The 12,711-nt window shown below is 42.7% G+C and overlaps 1 protein-coding gene across 1 annotated transcript in view; it reads left to right on the top strand.

Annotated features, from left to right (window-relative positions):
• The window catches only part of LOC126456353 (mite allergen Eur m 3-like), a 185,893-nt gene that overhangs the window by 159,532 nt on the left and 13,650 nt on the right, over positions 1-12,711 (top strand). The window lies entirely within an intron of this gene.

Raw genomic sequence — 12,711 nt, 5'->3', positions numbered from 1 at the left:
CTTGAATCTACACAATTTAGAAATAAGAGATTTAACTTTGAACTTGAATTAAATGATTCTGGACAATTAACAATAGTAAAATTTAGTACGTACCAAGCTGAGTTGCAGTCACAGGTAAGCTAAAATATGGTAACAAAACTCACACTCTTAATTTGTGCTTGTGTAATCTAATTATTGTAGCCAGCTATGAATACTTTAACTGAACTTTGAAATTAAAGCAGTGAAATGGAATGATATTACTTTAATGCTGGCGTTTGAATTTCATGCCAGAAAAGGAAGGGACCCTGCTTGGTAATGCAATTGGGTCAATGAGCAACAAAGGTTCATGCTAAGTTGCCGTAATTTTGTGAGGCAAATGGGACAATTTTAAAACCTGAGGTCTGCCATACAGTTCTAAAACTTTATGTGCTTCCAGTCTTCCTTGTTGGTTGATTGAAGGTTTGAAGTCGTCGGTCGAGAAGGAGGCGACAGTCACTCATTGTCGGCCGTCGCTGTTGCAGAAGCTGGATGTTGGCGCGCCTTCTTCTCGACACTGTCACCAGCCGGAACGGGCTCTTCATATGCACCAGCTAATGCTTCCCGTCCGCGACACCGTTTCAGAAACTATCATAGCAAGTTGAACGTAATTACATTCTGCCAAACCCCGAAAGCGCGGCAACTCGCGGGAGCGTCACGCAACACACATGCTCCACCACCCTACTCCCGCCAGACTCTGCTCTGCCCGCGCTCCACGCAGCAGAGTAAACACTACCAAAGATCCTAAACACTTTGGTTCTCTACACGACCTATCGATGTAATCGTTCGATAGCATAGTTTTCCCTAGGCCAGACCCAGCGTAAAAATACAAATAAGATTTACAAAACAAACCAATTATACATCGACATAAATGTGTAAATATATACATACAAAAAGTAAAACAATTACAATATATAAAGACACAGAAATGTCATATCTTCAGGTAACAAAACAAGGAAAAAACATATAGTACAATAGATGGAAATAGGAGGATATGCTTTTCCGGCGTTACAAGAGGACACGTTTCTATTGATCGAAGATCGCATTCCGATGGTCTTGTGCCCACTGCAATCATAACTGACGATGTCTTTGGGTCAAGACGTGAATAAGTAGGTGTGGTCTGCTGTGGAGCTCCATGTTCAACAATGTGTGATGAACGGTGTGCTCCAAAACACTTGTGCTCTTTCGGCAGAGCTGCCACAGATCACCATTTATCCTACTTTACAGAGCAGACAAGCCCTTTAACCATGCGTTCTCTGAAGAGTTATGGACGTCCAAACATTTAGCGTCTAGTGGTAGTTTTACTCTCCTTCTACCTCTCTCCCTAGATGATGCCCATGACAGTAGCACATGAACATTCGACCGGCTTCGCCGTTTTCGATATACTCGTTCGCAGTCTCTGCGTGATAATAATTTGCCCTTTATAAAGTCACTTATCTCAATGTCTTTCCCCCATTTTCTGCCGATATCTTTGCAATGATGATCCCCCGTCCGTGTATGTCTTGCTTACATACTTTTGTGACTACGTCACGTTCCAGCAGTACCACTAGGCGGCATCCAACGTCGCCATTGTCAGTGGTCATAATGTTTTGGCTCATCACCGTAAATATACAATTCGTCTGCTAAAAACAGACTACTCTGTCGAGGCCATGTGTCATGCAATTCAGTTGGTGTACATCAATAGCAATTCTAAACCAAAGACAAAAGCGCCTTGAAAGGAAATTCATGTAGGCTGCATGGATGCCACGAGTGCCAGATAATCTTCAAAACGTAGCTTTGGGGATTTAGCGACCACAGTCCGACACAAAACAAAATATGTTTCATGAAGAACTTTATAATAGAAGCGCCATGATAGTTATAATACTGCTTAGCATGTCGATGTAGAAGATTCTCAACTACTAATAAAGTATCTACCACAACACTAAGATAAAAAGCAGAGTCGTACTTATTCGTTCCAATCTGAGATGCTATGTATCAGCCTGACATAACTTTTGTTCATCTGATTTATCCATGTCTAAAACTGTAGCGACTGTCACAGTGAAAAATACCACTTTTGAGTCCCATTACAGTCACTTCCCATGTGACTGTCTCCAGTTCTTCATTGCAAAGGTCATATGATCTAACAAAAAGCTTAATGCGTCGCTAAATTTGAGAAGCTATCAGCTACAGTTCTGTCCTCAGTCAACACGTGTCACGACCTGCTGAGTACAAGGGACGCTACCCATATTTGTACCCTTTTAACAGAATGTGATGTCAGAAACGTCACTTTTCCTAAAATCCATACTTTTATTACTTTGATGAGCCACAACAGTAACTTAGGCATCAACTCACAGCTACAGGTCTGTCTTGAGTCAACACGTGTCATGACCTTCTGGGTACAGGGGGATGCTACCCCTATTTGTACCTTTTTAACAGAATGTGATGTCAGAAACGTCACTGTTCCTAATATCCATAGTTTAATTACTTTGATGAGCCACAGCAGTAACTTAGGCATCAACTCACTCGGGAACCCTTCTTGATCAGTTTCTTCAGGGCCAGGGCCAAGGTCCTCCAACTGATGCTGACGGGTGTCTTCCACTAACACTGCGTCTTACTTTTAAGTTTTGGCGGAAATATTCCTTCACGAAGCATCCAGAATGTTCAGACGCCTCAGCTTCGACCCTCTATGGGACTCAAGCAGCGCCTCGGCACCCTTGCCCGATTGTGGTCGAACATTGCTGCCACTTGCCTCCCTGAATTTTGATTCACTACTTGATTGAAATTCACATAACCCACCAGATATACACTCCTGGAAATGGAAAAAAGAACACATTGACACCGGTGTGTCAGACCCACCATACTTGCTCCGGACACTGCGAGAGGGCTGTACAAGCAATGATCACACGCACGGCACAGCGGACACACCAGGAACCGCGGTGTTGGCCGTCGAATGGCGCTAGCTGCGCAGCATTTGTGCACCGCCGCCGTCAGTGTCAGCCAGTTTGCCGTGGCATACGGAGCTCTATCGCAGTCTTTAACACTGGTAGCATGCCGCGACAGCGTGGACGTGAACCGTATGTGCAGTTGACGGACTTTGAGCGAAGGCGTATAGTGGGCATGCGGGAGGCCGGGTGGACGTACCGCCGAATTGCTCAACACGTGGGGCGTGAGGTCTCCACAGTACATCGATGTTGTCGCCAGTGGTCGGCGGAAGGTGCACGTGCCCGTCGACCAGGGACCGGACCGCAGCGACGCACGGATGCACGCCAAGACCGTAGGATCCTACACAGTGCCGTAGGGGACCGCACCGCCACTTCCCAGCAAATTAGGGACACTGTTGCTCCTGGGGTATCGGCGAGGACCATTCGCAACCGTCTCCATGAAGCTGGGCTACGGTCCCGCACACCGTTAGGCCGTCTTCCGTTCACGCCCCAACATCGTGCAGCCCGCCTCCAGTGGTGCCGCGACAGGCGTGAATGGAGGGACGAATGGAGACGTGTCGTCTTCAGCGATGAGAGTCGCTTCTGCCTTGGTGCCAATGATGGTCGTATTCGTGTTTGGTGCCGTGCAGGTGAGCGCCACAATCAGGACTGCATACGACGGAGGCACACAGGGCCAACACCCGGCATCATGGTGTGGGGAGCGATCTCCTACACTGGCCGTACACCACTGGTGATCGTCGAGGGGACACTGAATAGTGCACGGTACATCCAAACCGTCATCGAACCCATCGTTCTACCATTCCTAGACCGGCAAGGGAACTTGCTGTTCCAACAGGACAATGCACGTCCGCATGTATCCCGTGCCACCCAACGTGCTCTAGAAGGTGTAAGTCAACTACCCTGGCCAGCAAAATCTCCGTATCTGTCCCTCATTGAGCATGTTTGGGACCGGATGAAGCGTCGTCTCACGCGGTCTGCTCGTCCAGCACGAACGCTGGTCCAACTGAGGCGCCAGGTGGAAATGGCATGGCAAGCCGTTCCACAGGACTACATCCAGCATCTCTACAATCGTCTCCATGGGAGAAAAGCAGCCTGCATTGCTGCGAAAGGTGGATATACACTGTACTAGTGCCGACATTGTGCATGCTCTGTTGCCTGTGTCTATGTACCTGTGGTTCTGTCAGTGTGATCATGTGATGTATCTGACCCCAGGAATGTGTCAATAAAGTTTCCCCTTCCTGGGACAATGAATTCACGGTGTTTTTATTTCAATTTCCAGGAGTGTAGATGCAGTTTGCATCAGTCAAATCAAAAATCTACAGAACATATGTCTGCGCTATGATTCACAAAGTGTTCTGTTCTTCACGTTAAGTGTTTTCATAATGCTGTGTTCAGAAATGAAAGTCGTCCAGAAAAAAACATGTCAGTGATACAACTCACCCTACATCCATTGCTTTTAAGATAGAGATAGTCTTGGAAATGAAAACACAAGTACAAACTAATTGTTCAAACTGAAATCTTTTAAAGTGTCCATAAGTTTTATTCTCCAAGAACTTCTTTCACCTCATATTGATGTCATATTTGATGTTTTACCATATTTTAAATTTCATGAGAGTTCTCTGGTATAATCTTCAGCTGTGTGATCGTTTACATTCTCGCAGCCGACTCCTTTTCTCTGAGCCTACCAAGGCACTGCCTGGCCATGACGACAAAGCTTAATCAAGCCTCCCCAGCGATTGGGACTTGCTCTTGCTGTCGTGGCAGCTTCCGCACCCCATCTGCACTTATGTTAAGCCAAAACATGCCCAATGGGATGCTCCAATCTTAAAAACTACCTTAACGACGTTTTGAAATTTCACAAGCATTTTTCATTGGCTTAAAAGGATAAAATACCATAGAAATTCCACTTTACACCACACTACTAGCACCAAACAAAAACCAATCAACTACACAAACTCGAAATACAAGATAATTCTTTACCTCTAAGACTCTCTTTTCCTCACTTCACTGATAATTTTCCTTGCATACCACTGACACACTTGTACTTCTTCTTATTGCAGGGGTATTACAGCTATCCGCTCATCCTGCATCGCTCCGCCAAATACCTCGATCTCACCATTCATCCTCCTCTATGTTTTTCTTCTCTCCATAGCTTCTTGGATACCGCTTAGTCACCCTTTCTGTGGTCTTCACCTTCTTTCCCTTCCAGGAGGTTGCCATGAAAGTACTTTCGTCGTGCACCTGCCTTATTCCATTGTTTTGTCATGCCCTAACCATCCTTGCTGTCTTTCTTTTATTCTATCCACAATACTGTAATGACTTACAGCCTTTATCTTATTCCTCATTTCTTATGTGGTGAAGTCGGAAAATTCTACTTGATCTTCTCAAGAGGTCCATTACTGAAGCTCTAAGTCTTCTTTTACTTCTTTCTGTGAATTTGTGGAACTCAGTCCCATACCTTTTTATTGGTTCCACAATGGATTTCTGTGAAACCATTTTAATATTTAAACTAATTTTTGAAGACCAAACTACGGTATTTAATTTGTGGATAGCTGTCCTTCCCTGCCTGATCCATTGTTAGATATATCTACTACTCAGGTATTCAAACTCTTAAATTAATTTTTAAACCCTACTTTTTATACTCTTCCAACAACTTCCTATGCATATAAGATTACTATATCATCTTTATCATTTGCTACAACAAACTGGTCAGCATAGAAAAGTGTGTACATATGGTGGTTTCCTACTTCAGTGTCCACGTCCATGCACTTTCTATACCATAGATCAGCGCCTTCTTCACATATGTCTTAAAGAATGTGGGGATAGACAGCACTCTTGTTACAGTCCTTAAGTTATTCTGAAAACCTCCCTAGAAATTTCTGTCCCCACTTTAAGGACACATTCTGCCAACTTGTAGACGTTTATGATATTTCTTACACAATTTTTTGGCAGTTCCCTGAATCACAGCACCTCGAAGAATAGCTTTAGAGACATTGCGTTTTCTCAAGATATATGAAAACCAAATAACTGCTTGTATTCCTTTCCTATATCTTCTCCATGATCTGTCTCAGGGTAAAGTTGTTACCTACACATGACCTGTCTCTTCCGAAGTCACTTTGTTCTTGCACTTGATTGACAATCTACTCCATTCCTCCCTCCCGCCGGAGGGTCGAACCCCCCTCAGGCATGGGTGTGTGTGTTGTTCTTAGCATAAGTTAGTTTAAGTACCGGTAGTGTGTAAGTCTAGCGGCCGATGAACTCAGCAGTTTGGTCCCTTAGGAATTCACAAACATTTGACATTTTTCTTCATTCCTGTTTGTAATATCCTTCCTTACAGCCTGCTAATTGTACTTGTGACACTTTATTTTACTTTATTTTGTTTACACGTCTAGTTCCGTAGGACCAAATTGAGGAAGAAATCTCCGAGGTCATGGAACGTGTCAGTGTACGAAATTACTACATAAAAGTAATAACACGTAAAATAAAATGTTTATGACCCAAAAAAAGTCATGTCATAAGTTTAAGTAAACGCAGTCAACAATGTAACATAAGAATCAGCTTAATTTTTCAAGGAACTCCTCAACAGAATAGAAGGAGTGACCCCTGAGGAAACTCTTCAGTTTTGATTTGAAAGCGCTTGGATTGCTGCTAAGATTTTTGAATTCTTGTGGTAGCTTATTGAAAATGGATGCAGCAGTATACTGCACACCTTTCTGTGTGGACGTGTGATGCAAATGCAGATCGGATTTCTGCCGAGTATTAACTGAGTGAAAGCTGCTAATTCTTGGGAATAAGCTGATATTGTCAACAAGAAACGACAGTAAACTATATATATATTGAGAGGGCAATGTCAAAATACCATCTAGTGAACAGGGGTCGACAAAAGGTTCGAGAACTTTTACACCACTTATTGCCCGAACTGCCCGTTTCTGAGCCAAAAATATCCCTTTAAATAGGAACAGTCACCCCAAAATATAATACCATATGACATAAGAGAATGAAAATAAGTGAATTAGACTAATTTTCGTGTCGAACGATCACTTACTTCAGATAGCGTTCGAATAGTAAAAATGCCAGCATAAAATCTTTGAACAAGATCCTGAACGTGGAAAGTCCACGACAGTTTATTAGCTATCTGGACACCTAGAAGTTTGAACTCTTCAGTTTCACTAATCATATGCCCACCCTGTGCAATTAAAACGTCGGGTTTTGTTGAATTCCGTATTAGAAACTGTGATTCGGCTTTAGTTTATTTTCTACAGGTAATGAACTTATGTTCTACACTGTTTGAAACAGAGCCAATGTTGCACATAACATCCTTTAGTACCAACTTAGTCTCATCAGCAAACAGAAATGTTTTAGAATTACCCTTAATATTAGAGGGCATATCATTTACGTAAATAAGGAACAGGAGTAGCTCCAACAATGATCCCTGGGGCAACCCCCCCCCCCACCCATCCCCATTTGACTGTACCCCAGCCAGACCCTTCATCACAGCCATTCTCAACACTGTGAATAATGACCTTTTGCTGTTTGTTGTTAACGTAAGAGGTGAACCAATTGTGAGCTACTCCCTGTATTCTGTAATGGTCCAACTGCTGGAGCAATTTTTTGTGATCAACACAATCAAACGCCTTAGTTAAATAAAAAAATAGGCCTAGCACTCTAAACTTTTTTTTTATCCATCCAGTACCTCACAGAGAAAAGAGAATATAGCATTTTCAGTTGTTAAACGAATTCCAAAGCCGAACTGTACATTTGATAGCAAATTATGTGATGTAAAATGATCGATTATCCTTACATTCACAGCCTTTTCAGTAACTGTAGCAATCACTGTTGGCACAGAAATAGGTCTAAAACCGTCCACATTATCCCATTTTCCCTTTTGATAAAGTGGCTTTACTACTGAGTACTTTAATCGTTCAGAAAACTGATCATTCTCAAAGGAAAAATTACAAATATGGCTAAGTACAGGCTAACAGGTGCAGCAAATGACTTAAATATTCTGCTAGGCAGTCCATCATATCAATGAGTCCTTTGTCTTGAGTGATTTAATTATTAACTCAGTCTCCCCCTTGTCACTATCACAGAGGAGTATTTCAGACATTAGCCTCAGAAAGGGATTTTTCAAAAGATTTAAGTGATTCCCTCTAGATAATAAATTTTTATTTAATTCACGAGCAATGCTCAGAAAATGATTGTTAAATACTGTACATCTATCTGACCTATCAGTAACAGAAATATTTTTACTACTAACTGACTTTATATCGTCGATCTTGTGCTGCTGACCAGGCACTTCCTTCACAACTGGCCACATGGTTTTAATTTTATCCTGTGTATTAGCTATTCTATTTGCGTAACACATACTATTTGCCTTCCTAATAACATTTTTAAGCACCTTACAATATTGTTTGTAATGGGCTACTGTAGGTTGTTGATTGTGACTAGTTCTAACATTTTGATATAATTCCCGCTTTTCTCTACATGAATTCCTTATCCCACTAATAAGCCACACAGGCTGCCTTTTATTGCTAGTACCCCGTTAGGGAACGTTCTAATGGAAAGCAACTCTCAAAGAAGATGAGAAATGTGTTAAGGAAAGAATTATATTAGGCATCCATCTACGTTATCGGCATTATAAACATCGTGCCACTCTTGTTCCTTAACGAGTTTTAAAAAACTCTCTATTGCTGTTGGATTAGCTTTCCTACATAGTTTGTAACTATATGTGACATTTGTTTGAGTACAAAAGCCTTTTAGTGTTAAATTTTGTGCATCATGGTCTGAAAAGCCATTCACCCTTTTACTAACAGAATGCCAACCCAGTAACGAAGAATGAATAAAAATATGGTCTATGGCTGTGCTACTGTTCCTCTGCACCCTAGTGGGAAAACGTATGTTCAGATCATTGCTACACACTTCCTTTCTTTCTTTCATTTTTATGTATGGGGCTTAGATACGCAGCGTTTCATTCTGCTGGAGTTTCCTACCCATACCATATACATTTATTAAATAACATGCTTTGATTTTCATAGAGACTGCCTGGGGTCATACCTTACTAACTCTGCTGGTAGATTTTCAGATCTTGATGATTATCAAAATTTGTTTTGTGTAGCCGCATTCTGTAGCTCTTTCACGGTTGTTCCGGTGCTTTTATACCATCCTGGTTCACCCATATATCCTGTTTTATTTCCTTGCACTCTGTCCTTTATTTTGTCAGCTGGCCTTTAAAATGATTCTCCCACTCTACCAGGGTAATAACTGGCGGGTGTGGAAGGAGGGGACTGTTCAGGCTAGTGGAAGGTCTGTAATGGCGTGGGGCGTCTGCAGTTGAAGTGACTGAGACCCCTGATACGTCTAGATACGACTATGACTGGTGACACATACTTAAGCATCCTGTTTGATCACCTGCATCCATTCATGTCCACTGTGCATGCCGACGGACTTGGGCAATTCCAGGAGGACAATGCGACACCCCACACGTCCAGAATTGTTATCGAGTGGCTCCACGAACACTCTTTGAGCTTAAACACTTCCTCTGCCCACCAAACTCGTCAGATATGAACATTATTGAGCATACCTACGATGCCTTGTAACAGAAGAGTTCTAGACCCACTCGTACTCTTAAGGGTTTATGGACAGCCCTGCAGGATTCATGGTGTCATTTCCCTCTAACACTACTTCAGACGTTAGTCGGGTCCATGCCATGTCGTGATGCGGCACTTCTGCGTGCTCGCGTGGTCCCTACACGATATTTTGCAGGTGTACCAGTTTCTTTGGCTCTTCAGTGTAGTACAAGCGACGCGGGCGTCTGCGTGTTATCCCTCCGACCTCACCCGCTACCCTCTCTTGGCTGCCAATCAGTTGGCTCTTATAGAAAAAATTTCAAATGAGCAGCGCGAGGTCCTCGAAATCTGATTGTGAGCTGTGTTAATCAGTACTGTGATTTGACGTACTCGTACTGAAGATCTGAAAAAAACCATTCCTCTGTCTTATCCAGATTACGAAAAACCTAAGTACTTGTTTGATAAGCTGTCCTTGGCTTCACAATGTCTCATTCGCATGAGTTGTGTAATCTCTTTGAAATACCTTCGTTAATTGACAACCGTTTAATATTATCTTTGTGGTTGGATATTCTTCTTCACTGTTATAGTCATCAGTTAACTTAACAAGAATAGATCAGACGCTATGAGTCACCGATTTCTATGAACTTCAGTATACTATCCGAGGACAGACGAAAGTAGGTCCTGTGAAACGGCTTAGGTCATTACGATCCAGGTTTGGAGGAATCCCCTGCCAACAGAAAGGATGCACAAATTGCATACATACTGTGATAATGTCATGGGCAACTTATATGCACGTTTGTTCGAGACTGAAATATAAAGGATGGTCCATTGATAGTGACCGGGCCAAATATCTCACGAAATAGGCGTCAAACGAAAAAACTACAAAGAACGAAACTTGTCTAGCTTGAAGGGGGAAACCAGATGGCGCTATGTTTGGCCCGCTAGATGGCGCTGCCATAGGTCAAACGGATATCAACTGCGTTCTTTTAAAATATGAACCCCCTTTTTTATTACATATTCGTGTAGTACGTAAAGAAATAAAGAAATATGAATGTTTTAGTTGGATCACTTTTTTCGCTTTGTGATAGATGGCGCTGTAATAGTCACAAACATATGGCTTACAATTTTAGACGAACATTTGGTAACAGGTAGGTTTTTTAAAATTAAAATACAGAGCGCAGGTACGTTTGAACATTTGATTTCGGTTGTTCGAGTGTGATACATGTACCTTTGTGAACTTATCATTTCTGAGAACGCATACTGTTACAGCGTCATTATCTGTAAATACCACATTAATGCAATAAATCCTCAAAATGATGCCCGTCAACCTCAATGCATTTGGTAATGCGTGTAACGACATTTCTCTCAACAGCGAGTAGTTCGCCTTCCGTAATGTTCGCACATGCATTGACAATGCGCTGACGCATGTTGTCAGGAGTTGTCGGTGGATCACGATAGCAAATATCCTTTAACTCTCCCCACAGAAAGAAATCCGGGGACGTCAGATCCGGTGAACGTGCGGACCATGCTTCGACGACCAAGCCACCTGTCATGAAATATGCTATTCAGTACCGCTACAACCGCACGCGAGCTATTTGCAGGACATCCATCATGTTGGAAGTACACCGCCGTTCTGTCATGCAGTTAAACATCTTGTAGTAACATCGGTAGAACATTACGTAGGAAATCAGCATACATTGCAGCATTTAGATTTCCACCGATAAAATGGGGGCCAATTATCCTTCCTCCCTTAATGCCTCACCATAAACTAACCCGCCAAGGTCTCTGATGTTCCACTTGTTGCAGCCATCGTGGATTTTCCGTTGCCCAATAGTGCATATTATGCCGGTTTACGTTACCGCTGTTGGTGAATGACGCTTCGTCGCTAAATAGAACGCGTGCAAAAATTCCGTCATCGTCCCGTAATTTCTCTTGTGCCCAGTGGAAGAACTGTATACAACGTTCAAAGTCGTCGTCATGTAATTCCTGGAGCATAGAAATATGGTACGGTTGGAATCGATGTTAATGTAGTATTCTCAACACCGACGTTTTTGAGATTCCCGATTCTCGCGCAATTTGTCTGCTACTGATGTGCGGATTAGCCGCGACAGCGGCTAGAACACCTACTTGATTATCATCATTTGTTGCAGGTCGTCGTTGACATTTCGCATGTGGCTGCACACTTCCTGTTTCCTTAAATAATGTTACTATTCGGCGAACGGTTCGGACACTTAGATGATCCAGGATACCGAGCAGCATACATAGCACAAGCCCGTTGGGCATTTTGATCGCAATAGCCATACATCAACACGATATCGACCTTTTCCGCAATGGGTACGTTTACCATTTTAACACGGATAATGTATTGCTAAGCAAATACCGTCCGCACTGGGAATGTTACGTGATACTTATATGTTTGTGACTATTAGAACATCATCTATCACAAAGCGAAAAAGTGGTCCAACTAAAAGATTCATATTTCTTTAGGTACTACACGACCATGTAATAAAAAATGGGGGTTCCTATTTAAAAAAAAAACGCAGTTGATATCCGTTTGACCTATGGCAGCGCCATCTTGCGGGTCATCTAGTTTCCCCCTTCAAGTTAGACGAGTTTCGTTGTTTGTAGTTTTTTCGTTTGATGCTTATTTCGTGAGATATTTAGCCCGGTCACTACCAATGGACCAGCCTGTATACAGGGTGACAATTATTGAACTATACGAAAAAATTACTTACAAACTACGGCGTACACACACTTCATTCAACGTGTAAACGTCACTACAGGTATTCAGATTTAGGTTATGACATGTTCGATGTGCCTGCCATCATTGGCCACGATGTAGCGCAGACGAATAGCGAAATTCTACGTGACCCGCTGAAGTGACGGAACATCGATGCTCCCGATGAACTCCTCATTGGCTGTTTTCAGCTCCGCAATGGTTTTGGGCTTATTGCTCTACACTTTTTCTTTAATATAGCCCCACAAAAAGAGTCGAATGTGTTCAGATCCGGAGAAAATGGCGACCAACCGAGGCCTACGCCAGTGGCCTCTGGATACCCCAGAGCCAGAATGCGGTTCCTAAAGTGCTCCTCCAGGACATCAGACATTCTCCTGTTTCGATGGGGTCGAGATCCATCTTGCATGGACCACGTGTTGTCGAAATCAGGGTCACTTTGTACAATGGAGATGATTTCATCATCCCAAACCTT

This window comes from Schistocerca serialis, chromosome 1 (genome assembly GCF_023864345.2).
Source record: "Schistocerca serialis cubense isolate TAMUIC-IGC-003099 chromosome 1, iqSchSeri2.2, whole genome shotgun sequence".
In the NCBI taxonomy this organism is placed as follows: domain Eukaryota; kingdom Metazoa; phylum Arthropoda; class Insecta; order Orthoptera; family Acrididae; genus Schistocerca; species Schistocerca serialis.
Note: the sequence above shows the minus strand (reverse complement) of the source record. Positions and strands in the feature narration are given on the sequence as shown.